Raw genomic sequence first — 17,280 nt, 5'->3', positions numbered from 1 at the left:
TATATATATATGTATGTATTTTTTTTTTTTTTTGAGATGGAGTTTCGTTCTTATTGCCCAGGCTGGAGTGTAATGGTGTGATCTCGGCTCACTGCAACCTTTGTCTCCCAGGTTCAAATGATTCTCCTGCCTCAGCCTCCCGAGTAGCTGGGATTACAGGCGTGCACCACCATGACCAGCTAATTTGGCATGTTTAGTAGAGACAGGGTTTCTCCGTGTTGGTCAGGCTGGTCTCGAACTCCCGACCTCAGGTGATCCGCCCGCCTCAGCCTCCCAAAGTGCTGGGATTACAGGCATGAGTCACTGTGCCCGGCAACTCTGCTGTATTTTAAAGAGGAGATTAATCACCTTTTTTATGGCCCTACTCATGATTAGTACTTTAGTCATAATGGGAATTTCTGTAAGATGAATGATACAGTTAGTGATTAATCTGAATAAATTATCTGCAATTAGACACTGAAAACATCTACTGAACTTATGTGAGGAGTCAATATGTAGATATGGGTCAATTTATTGCTGTAGGTGAGAACCTGACCTCTTGGTGACTCATTAGTTGTACAGTGAGGATAATGTCAACTAGTTTTTAGCTATGTTTAGATGTTAGTGGCATATGGGGTTAATACTTTTTATTACTTTAATAAGATCTTTGAAAGACAGCAGAGTTTTTTTTTCTTTTCTTGTAATGTGTAGTAGTTTTTAGTTGTAACTCTAGAAACAACTAAATTGCTAGTCAAGTTAAAATTAATGTTCCTTTTACCTAACTTTTAAACAAAAGTGAATTATCTCTGGAAGATAATATTATCTAGAATGTTAAAATATCTGTAAAATTTATCATATAGGCTGTCAAGTTGTCAATAAAAAATTACTAGGCATATCAGGAGATGAGACCACAGAACTCAAAATCAACAGTACAAATAGGTTATAAAAATATACCCACTGAAGATTCAAATATTGAAATCGTTGTACATGGACTTTAAAATAACTGATATTAATATGTTCCAGAAATCAGAAGACAAGATGGAAAATCTCAGCATACAACTAAAAAAAATCTAAAAATTCTTCAAATGATAATTCTGGAACTGAAAAAATCTATAATAACTAAAATTAAAAAGTTAATAAAAGCAAATTAGAAGCAGTCAATGAAAGCATTAGTAAATTGGAATATAGATGGAAGAAAATATTCAGTACAAAGCACACAGAGAAAATAGAAAGAAAAATATAAAAAATAATTTAAAAAAGATAAAATATGGGAAATAGTGAAAATATTTAATATATATGCAATTGAAATCCTAAAATCAGAAGAAAGGGGAGGAGGAGAAGGGGGATGACGAGGAGAAGAAAGTAATGAACAAGTGACGTATGAAATAGAGACAAAATTTGAAGAACAAAATGGCAGAATTTTACAAAACATCAAGGCATAAATTCAGGAAGTCATAAATCCCATGCAAATTCAATACAGAGAAAATAATATATAAGTGTATCATACCAAAACTGCTAAAAATCAAAGGCAAAGAGGAAATGTTAATACAAACTGGAGGAAAAATGAGTATAATCTTCAAAAGCAGCAAGAAGACTGACACTTGAATTCTTAACAAAAGAAAGTAAGCCATAAGCATCATAATAAGTAAGTAAGCCATAAAACATAAAAGAAAGTACACCATAAACATCTATTAATATAAGGTCAAAGCTAAAAGAAAATAACTGTACTAGGATTCTACACCTGTTAGAAATATTTTTCTAAAGTAAAGGTGAAATGAAGATTTTTAAGATTAAAAAAACATAATTATTTATTAATAGATTCACACAAAAAAATACTAATGGGAGTTCTTTAGTCAGAAGGTACATGGTTCCATATAAAAATTACAAAGCAATAGGATGAAATAAAGGACAACAGAAAGGATAAGTACATGAGTAAATCTAAAAATATGAAATATATAAACAATAATAATATGTGGGTTTAAAATATATGCAGGAGCAAAATCCACAACAACAATAGCACAAAAGTCACAAAAGATAGAAGGATAAATGGTCTTAATGTGCTTCATGAATGTTGCATTTTTTTGGAAGTAATATAAAAGTACTACTTTATATCAGATTTTAACAGGTTAGAATGCACATAGTAATCTCTAGAGTAACAACTAAGAGAACAGTAAAAAAAATGTGTAATAAGCTGAAAGAGTTGAAAAATAAAATAATAAAGTGTCTAATTAATTCAAAAGGCTATAAGAGAGGAAGAAGGAACAAAGGAAGAGAAAGAGCGAGAGAAAAACACAGAGAATCAACACTAAATTTAAACCCCTAAATATCAGAAACTATATCAAATTTTATCAGAGTAAATATTCTAATTAAAAAACAATCATTTTCAGACCTGATAATAACAGTACTATATGCTACTTATAAGAGACACATTTTAAATATAAGAATGCACAAAAGGCCAGGCTCGGGCCTGTAATCCTAGTGTTTTGGGACACCAAGGCCAGCAGATTGCTTGAGCCTAGGAGTTCAAGAACAGCCTGGACAATGTGGCAAAATCTTGTTTCTACAGAAAATACAAAAACTCAGCCAGGCATGGTGGTGCATGCCTGTAGTCCCATCTACTTCGGAGGCTGAGGTAGGAGAATTAACTCAGCCCAAGAGGTCAAGGCTGCAGTTAGCAGTGATAGCGCCACTGCCTTCTAATCTGGGTGACAGAGTGAGATCCTGTCTCAAAAAAAAAAAAAAAGCACAAAGATTAAAAGTAAAAGGATGGAAACATACAGCCATACAGACACTAAATAAAACAGCGCTGATACACTAATATCAGATAATGTAGGTAAAAACATTTACTTAGAGATAAAGGACACTACAAATGATAAAAAAATTAATCCACCAGAAGATACAATGTTCTAAATGACAGAAAATTAACCAAATAGCCTTCAAAATATTTAAAGCAAAACCATACTAAACTAAAAAAACCAATGAAGCACATCCACAATCATGGTAGAAAATCTTAACACAAATCTCTCAATAACCGATGAAGCAATAAAAAAAGTAGACATTCAGAACATTTGAACAGCATTGTAACCCGTAGCTATGGAACATACTTTCTTTTCACATGTACATAGAACATTTATCAAAATTGATAATATGATAGGCCACAAATGAAGTTTTAACAAATTCTAACAAATTTAAATTATGCAGAAGATATTCTCTGACCACAATTCAGAAAAAAAAAAAACAGTAACCAAAAGATAATTAGGGTTTAAAAAAGCCTCAACCCATACCTCACTTCATAGACAAAGATTAACTCAAAATGGACTATACACCTAAATGTAAAAGGAAAATTTAGAAAATTTTTATAGAAAATACAGGACCTTTGTTACCTTTGGTAGGCTAAGTTCCCTTATATGATACACAAAATACACTAGGTATAAAAAAGAAAAATTATAAACTGGACTTCATTAAAATAAAAAAAATCTAGTCTTCAAAAGACATCATTAAGAAAATAGGAGAAGATAATATAAAAAAATATTTGCAACTGAATAAGAGGACAAACAACCTGAGTTTAAAATACGTGCACATGATTTGAATAGACATTTCACAAAAGAATATATAGAAATGACTGAGTACATGCAAAATGCTCATCATCATTAGTCATCACAAGAAATATAAATTAAAAACAATTATATACCACTGCAAAACAATTAGAATGATTAAAATTAAAAGGGTTGACAATACCAAGTATTAGGATGTAAAGCAGCTGGAACTCTCATGTAGTGGGAATAAAAAATGGTACAATCAATTTGGAAAAGAGTTTCATAATTACTAAGTAATTAGTAAACACCATCTCACCCAGGGATTTCACGTTAACCAAGAGAAATGGAAGTGTATGTGCACAGAAAGAAATATACTAATATATATTCACAAATGCTCATGTGAGCTTTATTCAAAAAGCCCCAACCAGACAAATCCAAATACTTATCAACAGGTGAATGAATTAATAAATTGTGGCATATACATACAATGGAATATTTCTCAGCCATAAATGCTAACAAACTGCTGATACCCACAACAAAAATAGATGAATCTCAAAAATATATATTGACAAAATAATTCAGATAACAAAAGATAACATTCTGTATTATTCCACTTATATGAAATTCTAAAGTAAGCAAATCTTAATCTGTAGTGACAGAAACAACAATTGTGTTTGCCTGGGGTCAGAGGTATGGGAATTGACTGCAAAAGGTCATGAGGGAACATTTTAGGGTAGATGGCAAAGTACAGTATCTTGGATTTGTTGGTGGCTAAATAGGCACATACATTTGTCTTATATACTTAAAATCAGTACACTTATGTTAAATTATGTCTAAATAAAGCTGAATTAGAAAAGAGAATTAAAAGAAACAAAGTAGAAAATTTCCAAATGCTTGAAAATTAAGCAATATAATTCTAAATAGTGCATGTATCAAAATAATCACAATAAAATATAGAAATATTTAAACTGAATTAGGGTGAAAATACAGACTATTGAAACTTAATTGGATGAAAACGCATGCTTAAAAGAACAATTTATAGCTTTAAGTGAAAATATTTAAAATGTCCATTGTAAGTTTTGGGTTTCTTTTTAAGAATATCTATAGATTATCTAAATGTCCAGCTCAAGAGGTTAAAAAAAGAACTGTAAATTAAACCCATTGAAACTAGAAAGAAGAAAATAACCAAGATAAAAGTAGAAATTAATGAAATACAAATAAATTTTATTATAGAGAAGATGAATATACTCAAAGTTTGGTTCTTTGGAAGGAGTAAAAACATTGATAAATTCCTGGAAAAATTAATCTAGAAAAGAGTAATAAGTCATAAATTATATCAACAATAAAAAAACCTACTAATTCAATGAATATTAGAAACATCATAAGAGGATGTTTTAAATAACATTATGCTAATAAATTTGGAAACTTGAATGAAATAGAAAGATTTTCAAAGAAAATCAAAATTGACCAAAATGTATACAACACCAAACAAAAAGTATAAACAATCCTATGTCAATGTAGAATCTGTAATTAAAATTATAAAAATAAAATTCTAGGACCACACACTTCAATGGGAAATTCTTCCAAATAACTTTAGGAAGAAACAGGACCATTAAAGAGAGTAGAGAAAGAGGTGACTCTTCCCAACTCATTTTATGAGACAAACACAATTTTAATATTAAATTGGAGAAAGATTTAACAAGAAAATGACGTTATAGGCTAGTCATTGATGGAATAATCCTAAATAAAATGTTTTATATATATATGTTTTGTCATATATATATATATATATATATATATATATATGACAATACGTCATGAACAGGTATAGATGTATTCCAGGAGCTCAAGGTTAGTTTGGCATTAAAGAAAAATCTCCCAATGGATTTCACTACATTAAAAGAGAAGAGAAGATAAATAATATAATCATTTAATAGAAACAAAAAAAATGAGATAAAATTTCAATGTTTTTTCTTCTTTGACAAACTTGACAAATACAAGCAATGGGGAAAGGATTTTCTATTCAATAAATGATCCTGGGATAACTGGCTAGCCATATGCATAAAATTGAAACTTGACCCCTTCCTTACACCATATACAAAAACTAACTCAAGATGAATTAAAGACTTACATGTAAAAACCAAAACTGTAAAAACCCTGAGAGACAACTTAGGCAATACCATTCTGAACATAGGCACGGGCAAAGATTTCATGCTGAAGATATCCAAAGCAATTGCAACAAAAGCAAAAACTGACAAAGAGGATCTAATTAAACTAAAGAGCTTTACTCAACAAAAGAAACAATCAACAGAGCAAACAGATGACCTATATAATGGGAGAAAATTTTGCAATCTATGGATCTGATAAAGGCCTAATAAGGAACTTAAACAAAATTTACAAGAAAAAAACAAACATCCCTATTAAAAAGTAGGTAAAGGACATGAACAGACACTTCTCAACAGAAGACATACATGTGGCCAACAAGCACATGAAAAAAAGCTTAACACTGATCATTAGAGAATGCAAATCAAAACCACAATTAGATACCATCTCACACCAGTCAGAATGGCTATTAATAAAAAACAAAAACAGATGCTGGTAAGGTTGTGGAGAAAAAGGTTCCCTTATACACTGTTGGTGGGAGTGTAAATTAGTTCAACCATTGTGGAAGACAGTATGGCAACTCCTCAAAGACCTAAAGTTAGAGATACCATTTGACCCAGCAATCCCATTACTGGGTATATAACCGAGGAATATAAATCATTCTATTATAAAGACACAAGTATGTGTATGTTCATTGCAGCACTATTTACAATATCAAAGACATGGAAGCAACTTAAATGTCCATCAACGATAGACTGGATAAAGAAAATGTGGTACATACACACCATGGAATACTATGCAGACATAAAAAGGAATGAGATCATGTCCTTTGCAGGGACATGGATGGAGCTGAAGGCCATTATCCATAGCAAACTAACACAGGAACAGAAAACCGAATACCATATGTTCTTACTTAAAAGTGGGACCTAAATGATGAGAACTCACAAACACAAAGAGGTGAACAACACATACTTGGGCCTATTGGAGGATAGAGGCTGGGAGGAGGGAGACAATCAGGAAAAATAACTAATGGATACTAGGTTTAATACCAGGGTGATGAAGTAATCAGTACTACAAATCCCCATGGAACAGGTTTACCTATGTAACAAACCTGCACATCCTGCACATGTACCCAAGAACTTAAAATAAAAGTTTAAAAAGTCAGTGTTTATCCATTATAAAAATTCTTACAAAATTAGGGATAAAAAAGGACTATCCGATAAAGATGCCTTAAAAAATCTTACCACAAACATCATGCTTAATGGTGAAATATTGAAATATCTCCCCCAATTTCACGAATAAAATAAGAATGCCTGCTACCATCATTTCTGTTAAACATTATTCTGGAGGAACCAGCTTGTGCAATAAATCAAGAAAAAAAGTTGTAAGCATTGGAATGGAAGAAATAAATAATTGTTAGTGTGTACAAAAAACCCAAAAGGATCTATAGGTGAACTATTAAAATTAATAAGTGAATCTGTAAGATTACTGAATACATGCCAATATACATAAATCTATATTTCTTAATACTAAAGTCTTGAGAAATTAACATTTTCAATAGCATCAAAACAGCAAAATCTAGATATAATGTAATGAAATGTGTAGGTTCTCTACACAAACCATAAAGCATTATTAAGGCCGGTTGTGGTGGCTGACACCTGTAATCCCAGCAGTTTGGGAGGCCAAGGCTGGTGGATCACTTGGGGCCAAGAGTTCGAGAACAGCCTGACCAACATGGTGAAACCCCGACTCTACTAAAAATTTAAAAATTAGCTGGATGTGGTGACAGGCACCTGTAATCCCAGCTACTTGGGAGGCTGAGGCAGGACAACTGCTTGAACTCAGGAGGTGGAGGTTGCAGTGTGCCAAGATCATGCCACTGCACTCCAGCCTGGGTGACAGAGTGAGATTCTGTAAAAAAAACAAAAACAAAAACAAACAAACAAAAAAAAAACAAAAAAACATTATTGAGCATAATTAAAGAAGATATACATAGAAACATAGAAGAAAACCCATGTTCATGGATTAGAAGACTCAACATTTTCAATATGTAAAATACATCCTAAATAGTTCTATACATCTATAGACCTAATGCAATTTCAATGAAAGCCCAAGCAGTTTTTGTGAAAAAATTGACAAGCTAATACTAAAATGTGTATAGCAATGGAAGAGACAAGAAGAGCCAAGGTAATCTTGAAGAAAAATAAAAGAGTTGTAGAAGTTATAGTACTAAATATGAATACTTACCCTAATGTTACAATAGTTAAGAATAAGCAATTGACTACTGGAATGAAATAGAGAATCTGAACAGACTCATACATACAGAATTGAATTAGTGAGAAAGGTGGCTCTGCAAAGAAGTGAGGAAACAATATTCTTTACAAATAGAAGGTGCTACGTCTATTGGATCTCCATATGGAGAAAGAAAGTGAATCCTGACCCCTTTTTAACACCATGTTAAAAAATCAGTTCCAGGTGGATTTATACCAAATATAAGGGTTAAAATGCAAAGCTTTTAAAAGAAAGCACATGAGAATATTATCACGATCTTGGGGGTAAGAATGATTTCTTAAGCATGGTGAAAGCACCAATAAACAAAAACAAGATAGACAAATTGGGCCACGTTAGACTTGGAAACTTTCTTTTCAATCAGAAGACATTTTTAGTATAGTTACTAGGAAAACCACAGAGTAAGAAGGGTTATATATAAAGAAATCCTTAAAAAAAAGCCACAGATAACAAAGTAAAAAAAAAATGCTCAAAAGACATTTGAGCAGACACTTCACAAAAGAAGATAGCTAAATGTAAATCAAACCCCAGTGAAACAGTAATCTATCTGTCTCTAGCAGAATGGCTAAAACTTAAAATTATAAATACCAAGTGCAGAGTTGTGGAACAAAAGGAACTCATATACTTGTTTGAGAGAGAAAACTGGCACAGCAATTTGAAAAACTATGGCAGCGTATACTAAAGCTGTACCTGCACATAACACGTGATCCAGCAATTTGGCTCCTATTCATATTCCCAGCAGAAATGCATACACATACATACAAATTGTCACACAGTACTATGTATAATAGCTCAAGTCTGGAAACAACATGAATGCTCACCAACGTAAGAAAGGATAAATATAATATGGCACATTCAAACAATGGAAAAACTCTTGAAAAATGAACATGAACAAATTCCTGTTTAGTGCAAAATCAGAGCAAATTTTACCAACATAATGGTAAGTGAAAAAAGCCAGATACAGAATGATATAGACTATATGATTCAATATGTATTAAATTTTAAAATCAGGCATAACTAAATGATAGAAGTCAGGAGATTGTTTACATTAGGGGATGAGGTAGAGGAGGTAATGATCAGAAAGGACACAGGAGGTGCTTCCCTGACATTGGGATGTCCTAGTTCTTGATATTACGGTGATTATTAGGATATGTTCTTTCTGTGATAATTCATCAAATTCTATGCTTATGATAGTCTTTTCTGTATATATATCAATAAGGTTTGTTAAAAAGGGAGATCAAAAGAAACCATTGTGGCTATAACAGAGAATAAAATGAGCATTTCTTGAAGCCTATGTCCCTTTAAGTGTGTATTTGTTTTCTTCTTCACCATCACCTCATGAAAAATATACTTAATTTTTTTATTTTACAGTTGAAAATACCAAGCCTTAGAGAGAGCAAACAACTTGTCCAAGGTGGCAAAGGTTGTTTTTTTGTCTCCAAAACTTCTGTTTTCTGCACCGTATGTATATAGTTTTAGTTTGCTTCAGAGTTCACACATTGTCTTTTCAGACAATAACTATTTTAATAATCTAGATGGTTGAATCTAATCACATAAACTCCAAAGAAAAATAATCAATTTTATATAAATCTGTCTTTGCTTTCCAGATAATCCCTTGAGAATGCAACTTCTCAAAATAATAGGGAAGCCAAGGGTACTTCTCAGCAAGCGTAGGAATCCTTGCTATGAGTTGAATGAAGCTGAAATGGGAGAGTAACCAACGTGATTTATTCCAGGCACTCAAAGTAAAGAAAATGTAACATTATTTTCCAAATAAAATCAATCTGACCTCCCTTCCCCAACAACACCCATCAAAGGTGGAAGAAAATCTAATTTTTATGTGGTAGAAAATCTTAACTGACAATTCTACAGGAATCCTAGGGCTTTTGGTAATTTAAGGATGAACTGCTGATCTTGACCCTATGTTTGCCACGTGAAAATGTTCATTTTCCAAAGTGAACAATGCATTCTACACTAAGCTTTACAATCAGGAACCACTGCCTGTTCTCACATAGGGGATGCCCGCATAGCTGCACCACATTGAGGTTGTGCAAAAAGATTTCCACCACTCTCCTTCCTCAAAGTCCAGGCCACTCCTTTCCCTCTCAACCCTTGGAACCCTGACCTTTTCAAACAACCCACCTCCTAGATGCCATTCTAGTTTTTTGTTGTTGTTGATTTTTTGTGTATTTATTTATTGAGACAGGGTCTCATTCTGTTTGTTGCCCAGGCTGGAGTGCAGTGGCACAATTTTGGCTCACTGCAACCTTGACCTTCTGAGCTCAGGTTATCCTCCCACCTCAGCCTCCCAAGGAGCTGGGACTACAGGCGTGCACCACCACACCCATCATGCTTAATGGTGAAATATTGAAATATCTCCCCCAATTTCACGAATAAAATAAGAAAGCCTGCTACCATCATTTCTGTTAAACATTATTCTGGAGGAACCAGCTTGTGCAATAAATCAAGAAAAAAAGTTGTAAGCATTGGAATGGAAGAAATAAATAATTGTTAGTGTGTACAAAAAACCCAAAAGGATCTATAGGTGAACTATTAAAATTATTTCACATTATTAATTCTTCTAATCCATGGACAAGGGATACCATTTCAATTATTTGTGTCTTTTAAAATTTCTTTTATCAATGTTTTATAGGTTTCAGTCTTTCACTTTCTTGTTAAATTTATTCCTAAGGGGTTTTTTTTGGTATTATGAAATTATTCTTTTAACTTTTTTCAAATAGTTTGTTAGTATATAGAAATGCTGCTTTTTATGTTAATTTTTGTATCCTGAAACAGTCCTGAATTCCTTTATCAGCCCTGACAGATTTTTTGGTGGAGACTTTAGGGTTTTCTATACATAAAACCATGTCATCTACAGAGACAATTTAACTTTTTTTTTTTTTTTTTGAGATGGAGTCTAACTCTGTTGCCCAGGCTGGAGTACAATGGCATGATCTCAGCTCACTGCAACCTCTACCTCCCAGGTTCAGGCGATTGTCCTGCCTCAGCCTTCCCAGTAGCTGGGACTACAGGCGTACACTACCACATCCAACTAATTTTTGTATTTTTAGTAGAGATGAGGTATCGCCATGTTGACCACGCTGGTCTCAAACTCTTGACCTCAAATGATCCACCTGCCTTGGCCCCCCAAAGTGCTGGGATTATATGTGTGAACTACCTCGCCTGGCTTCCACCATGCCTGGCCTGGATGACTTTTATTTCTTTTTCTTACTAATTGCTCTGCCTAGGATTTCCAGTATTATGTTGAATAAAAGTGGCAGGAGTGGACATCCTTGCTTGTTCCTGATCTTAGAGGAAAAGCTTTCAGTTCTTCACTATTGAGTACAGTAGTCCCTCCTTATCTGCTGCAGTTTTGCTTTCCATGGTTTAGTTACCTGTAGTCAATCATAGTCCAAAAATAAGTAAGTACAGTTCAATAATATATTTTGAGAGATTGAAAGAGAATATATAAGGAACTCAAACAACTCAATAATAAAAAACAAATAACCTGATTAAAAAATGGGGAAAAGATTTGAATACACATTTCTCAAAAGAATACATACAAACAACAAACAGGTATTATGACAAAATGCTCAACATCACTAATCATCAGGGAAATGCAAACTAAAACTGCAATGAGATATCATCTCATACCTGTTAGAATGTCTATTATCAAAAAAAAATGATAACAAATGTTGGTGAGGATGTGGAGAAAAGGGAACCCTTCTACACTGTTGGTGGAAATGTTAATTAGTACAGCCATTATGAAAAACAATATGAAGGTTGCTCAAAAAATTAAAAGTAGAACTACCATATAATCCAGCAATTCCACTAAATGAAATTAGTTTCTGCACTCTCACGTTCACTGTGGCATCATTCACCATAGCCAAGCTAAGGGATCAACTTAAGTATTATAATATATCTATCAGTGGACAAATGGACAAAGACAATGTGGTATATATACACAATGGGATATTATTTAGCTTTCAAAAATAATAAAATCCTGTCATTTGCAACAACAAGGATAAATCTAGAGAATATTATGTTAAGGGAAACGTCAGACACAGAAAGACAAATACCACATGATCTCCCTTATATGTAGAATTGTCAGACTCATAGACCAGAGACTAGACAGAGGCTAGAATGGTGGTTTCAAGGCACTTCGGAGGAGGTTGTAGAGATGGTTAAAGGTGTAAAATTTTGGTTAGACCCAAAGTTTGTTGTAAAACGTGATGGCTATAGTTAACAATGTATTGTATACTTGAAATTGTTAAGAGGGTAGGTTTTAAGTATTTTCACCACAAAAAAAGTAAAATAATGTGTATGTTAATTAGCTTGAATTGGCCATTCCACAATGTATACATATATCAAAACATCATGCTGTACATAATAAACATACACAACTTTTGTTTGTCAAAATATATTAAAAAGATGAAATACTGCTAACTCTCAGTTAAACCAAAATGAAACATGCTTTTACAACTTTTCTAAATAAAAACAATGAGCTGCTTCCCTTACTTTTCTTTCTTACATTTATTTTTTTCCTGTTTGCAGTACAATTTCTTCTTTCCTTGTTGTTTTAAAGCTGATTATAACTTCCCCAGGTAATTAAGACAATACTGAAAACTTTAAAAGCATGGCTTATCTCATTTCCTAAATGTAGTTACAAATTGTGTAGAATGTTGGTGCAAATGCCCATCTATATTTATTATTTGGCCATATCTTCATTCTATATATTTAAATAAGAATTTGCTAAAAAAAAAAAGTGGGGTGAAATTAATATAACTTTTGCATTAGCATTGAGGAGTTTAAATTAAGACTGCAGAGTAAACTGTGGCAACTGGATTGTAAGAAATTCAAAGGCTAAAATGATGTCTTATTCTTATATCATGTATTTTCATAGTATAAAGGAAGTGGTTAATATGTGCTCATTAAATGGAATTAAAAATTTAGTACTGGGAATATTTTCATGATTCCAGATCAGTAGGAGGATATTTCAGATGTGGTATCAGGCTGGGTCTGTTTGTAGTAGAAATAAGAGTCTTTCTAGTGAAAACTAGAAAGAAAAGGTTCTAATGACAGCATTTATCATCCAACAACAATATGTTAGTCATTAAGAAATTACTAGCTTCTTTTGTTTCACTACAATCTCTAGAGGTACAGTGTAATTATCAGTGATTACATATGATAAAGCTGAAACCTCAGAAGTCAGGTGATTTGTGGAAGATCACACAGTGAGTGGAAGAATTAGGACCAAGCCACAGGTCTCTAGCTCCAAATCTTAGGTTCTTAGCACTTGACAAGCTTTTCCCAAACTGTTGTCTCAGGACGCTGATCCAGGGAGTACCTGCTGTGTGCTCCATTATCCTATTAGAAAGTCACGGCCGGGCGCGGTGGCTCACGCCTGTAATCCCAGCATTTTGGGAGGCCGAGGCAGGCAGATCACGAGGTCAGGAGATCGAGACCATCCTGGCTAACACGGTGAAACCCCATCTCTACTAAAAATACAAAAAAAATTAGCCAGGCGTGGTGGCGGACGACTGTAGTTCCAGCTACTTGGGAGGCTGAGGCAGGAGAATGGCGTGAACCTGGGAGGCGGAGCTTGCAGTGAGCCGAGACAGCGCCACTGCACTCCGGCCTGGGCAAAAGAGCGAGACTCCGGCCTGGGCGAAAGAGCGACACTCCGTCTCAAAAAAACCCCAAAAAACAAAACAAAACAAAAAAACAAAAAAACAAAGAAAGTCACGGCCTGGCTTGGTGGCTCAGGCCAGTAATCCCAGCACTTTGAGAGGCGAAGGCAGGTGGATCACTTGAGGTCAGCAGTTTGAGACCAGCCTGACCAACATGGTGAAACCCCACCTCTACTAAAAATACCCAAATTAGCCAGATATGGTGGCAGGAGCCTGTAATCCCAGGCTGAGACAGGAGAATCGCTTGAACCAGAGGTTGCAGTGAGCCGAGATCGCGCCACTGCACTCCAATCTGGGCGACAGAGCAAGACTCCCTCTCAAAGAAAAAAGAAAAGAAAAGAAAGTCACACATATCAGAATATTAAATATGCCAACACATAAATCTGCTCAATTTAGTTTATCTTGGGGTAGAGGATATTAAAATATCAAAATTCATTTTTTAAACATTTAAGAATTTATTTAAAATAACTTAAAGAGTACAGTTGAATTGTTTGTAACTCAAAGGATAAATGCTTGAGGGGATGAACACCCTATTTTTCATTATGTGCTTATGTCACACTGAATGCCTGTATCAAAACATCTCTTGTACCCCATAAATGCATATACCAACTATGTACCCACAAAAATTTTAAAAATTAAGAAAAAAATAAGAATTTAGTTAGGCCCATTTTTTTCCTTGTGAAATAAATAGCAATTTTATTTACTTATAAGCTCATAAGTGCTTTTTGGAATGCCATGTCAAACCAAACTGGTCTACATAAACCATTATACTACTTTACTAGAAGGAAATAAAATTCATTTGCTGTTCTTTTATTTGGCTCTCAGTGAAGTATTATATAACCCCTCACATTATGTTAAAACAAAACTGTAAAGAACATAAAAAAATTCTCCTTGCTCTTTGCTTTATATCTTGGGAAATGTTTTGGGTTTCCTCAGTGAGTGTTTTTTGTTCATAGACATGATCATCTGTTATGTGTGTTACAGGAGAAATGAGGTTTAGAATTGATGAGCCAGCCACCCTCCTCCCCATCTTAGAGGTGAGAACTCTGATCCTAGAAAGGTAACAGGACTTGCCAAAAGTCGTTGTTGGAACTGAGCTTCTCATCAGGACTTTCGTTCCATGTCATCTGCTGTAGTATGAAGTTTTTTGCCTGACCTAACCTAGGATATCATTAACAATGAGTTCAAGTTCTTGTGGGAATTAAGGATATGAGCCTCTTTTAAGAAAATAAAATATGCTGGCCAAGCACACTGGCTCATGCCTGTAATCCCAGCACTTGGGGAGGACGAGGCAGGAGAATTGCTTGAGGCCAGGAGTTCAAGACGAGCCTGGGCAACATAGTGAGACCCTATCTCCACAAAAAAAGAAAAAAAAGAAAATTAGCTGGGTGTGATAGTGCATGCCTGTAGTCCCTGCCACTTGAGAGGCTGAGGCAGGAGGATCACTTGAGCCTGGGAGGTCGAAGATGCAGTGAGCTATGATTGTTCCACTGCATTTCAGCCTGGGTGACAGTGAAGAACGAATGAAGGAATGAACGAATGAATGAAAGCGAGAGAGAGAGAAAGGAAGGAAGGAAGGAGGAAGGAATGAAGAAGGAAGGAGAGAGAAACAGAGAGAAAAGAAAGAAAGAGAGAGAAAGAAAGAAAACAAAAGGAAAGGAGGAAGGAAGGAAGGAGGGATGGAAGGAAGGAAAAAAGAAAGACAGAAAGAAAGAGGAAAGAGAGAGAGAGCAAGCAAGCTAGCTGCTGAGAGGCACAGAAAGACAAATTTTATAAGGACCAGCCCTGAACTGAAAATTTCGACTTCTTTTTTCTCCCCTTTCCAGCCAGAACTGCAGGTCACCAGCAAAGGTCACAGGTAGGCAGACAGGGCAGCTAATGACACAATGGAAGAAAATTCTTTCCTTTTGTTTCAGGGCTAATTTGAAAGAACATAGCCATATAATAATATCATGAAATCTTGTACTTTATTTTTGCTGGGTTTCTAATTCAGTTAAGTACTATAGAGATGTATTAAGATTTGGTCTTTTTTCTTGAAACCATTTTGTAAATTTTAAAATAAGTTAGAGAATTAGAAGTTTAAAATTTCACAAACAAAATTTACTACAAAAACTATCAGGTTTAGATCTCCTAATAGTTTTCCATTGAAATTGCTCTGTTTCTATAAAATGATGAGATAGATTACCTAACAGTAACTGATACCATCTCAGAATCTTTGAACAAAAACTAGCCGCACTAGTAAATGCCTTATTAATTTCAACAAAATGTGACTTCTAAAGCCAAGAAAAATAATTGAAAATACTACACAAATATGTGATAAAAAAGTTATTTCCAAAAAATATGGAATGTGTTTTAAACACTGCCAGCATGATATACATGTGTCTGTATCAATGTAATTTCCCTTGCTTTGGTAGTATTATTTGAAATATTTAGCTATCATAGTTTGTTGTTGTTGTTCTGATCCAAAAGAGAAATGAAAATTTAGGTATGGACTAATTTTATGGCAATATGGAATTGATGAGTTATGCTGTTATGTGAAGTATCTATCTGAAATATTAAGAAAAAGAAAGGAAGGCATACTCTTCCTCATTTTTGGAACAGAAGACATTATAATTTATTCCACCTTTCAGTTCTCCCCATTTGGTCAATATTCTATCTATCCGTAAGTACTTTGATGCTACCAAATGTATTGTTTTTATCTTTTTACTGTTTTGTGATATCTACCTATGTTGTTTGTTGGTGGTTAATCTTCCCTGCAAGCCACAAAGCACCATAAGATTTTATGGAATACCTACAAAATGGAGGCTTCAGCTCATCTATGTCTTGCAAAGATATAAACATAAGAAAAGAACAGCATTGAATTCCAGAGGCTGATAAATGTCACTTTTTTTTAATATGCTTATTTAATTCAGATAAATAGAACTGTTATGAATTTGAGAGGAATGAAGATATTCAAACACTAACAGAAAATCGTTAGCCTCATATTAGAGCACTCAAATGCTTATGTAACTCTTCAATCCATCTGGCTTCATAAAACCGAAACTTTGAATACAAAACAAGTGGCAGAGTTCACATTACCTTTTATATGTTCCTAGGTATGAAATTGCATCAATTTATTATGAATTAAATTTGAAAAAATCACAGATTTAAAAACAAAGTACAGCAGTGCCTGATTCTTTTTAATTCCACAAATATCTAGCATCTCAAAGTAACATGTAAACAAACTTCTATGCTGCTGAATGAATCCTTCCAATTTCGATAATAAACTAAATAGTATCAGATCTGGTATATGACTTTCATGTGTAAGTTATGGTTTTATCCATTACTTTGACAATATTACTGATGTAACAGAGAAAGAAAAATTTTCAACTATTTATTTAAAACCAACTGACAGGTTCAAGCACCTGTCTTCAGAAAAGCCAGCAGCATTTTTTTTTTTAACATACTCAAAGTAAGATTTGGCCTAAGCCCTTAATACCTTCCTGAACAGACATACAACTAAACACCCTCAGGAGATGTTATACAAGGGAGAGAAGAACATGGAGCAATTTGCACTTTTTCGCCTAGATAATATTAACAAGGTAAAGCAAATCCAGATCTTTATGAATGAACAGCTGTCATGTTTAATACACTTGCAACTCTATAAAACTAGAGCCACTATCACATATGCTTATATAGATACA

The sequence above is a fragment of the Pan paniscus genome, chromosome 2, assembly GCF_029289425.2.
Source record: "Pan paniscus chromosome 2, NHGRI_mPanPan1-v2.0_pri, whole genome shotgun sequence".
NCBI lineage: Eukaryota > Metazoa > Chordata > Mammalia > Primates > Hominidae > Pan > Pan paniscus.
Note: the sequence above shows the minus strand (reverse complement) of the source record.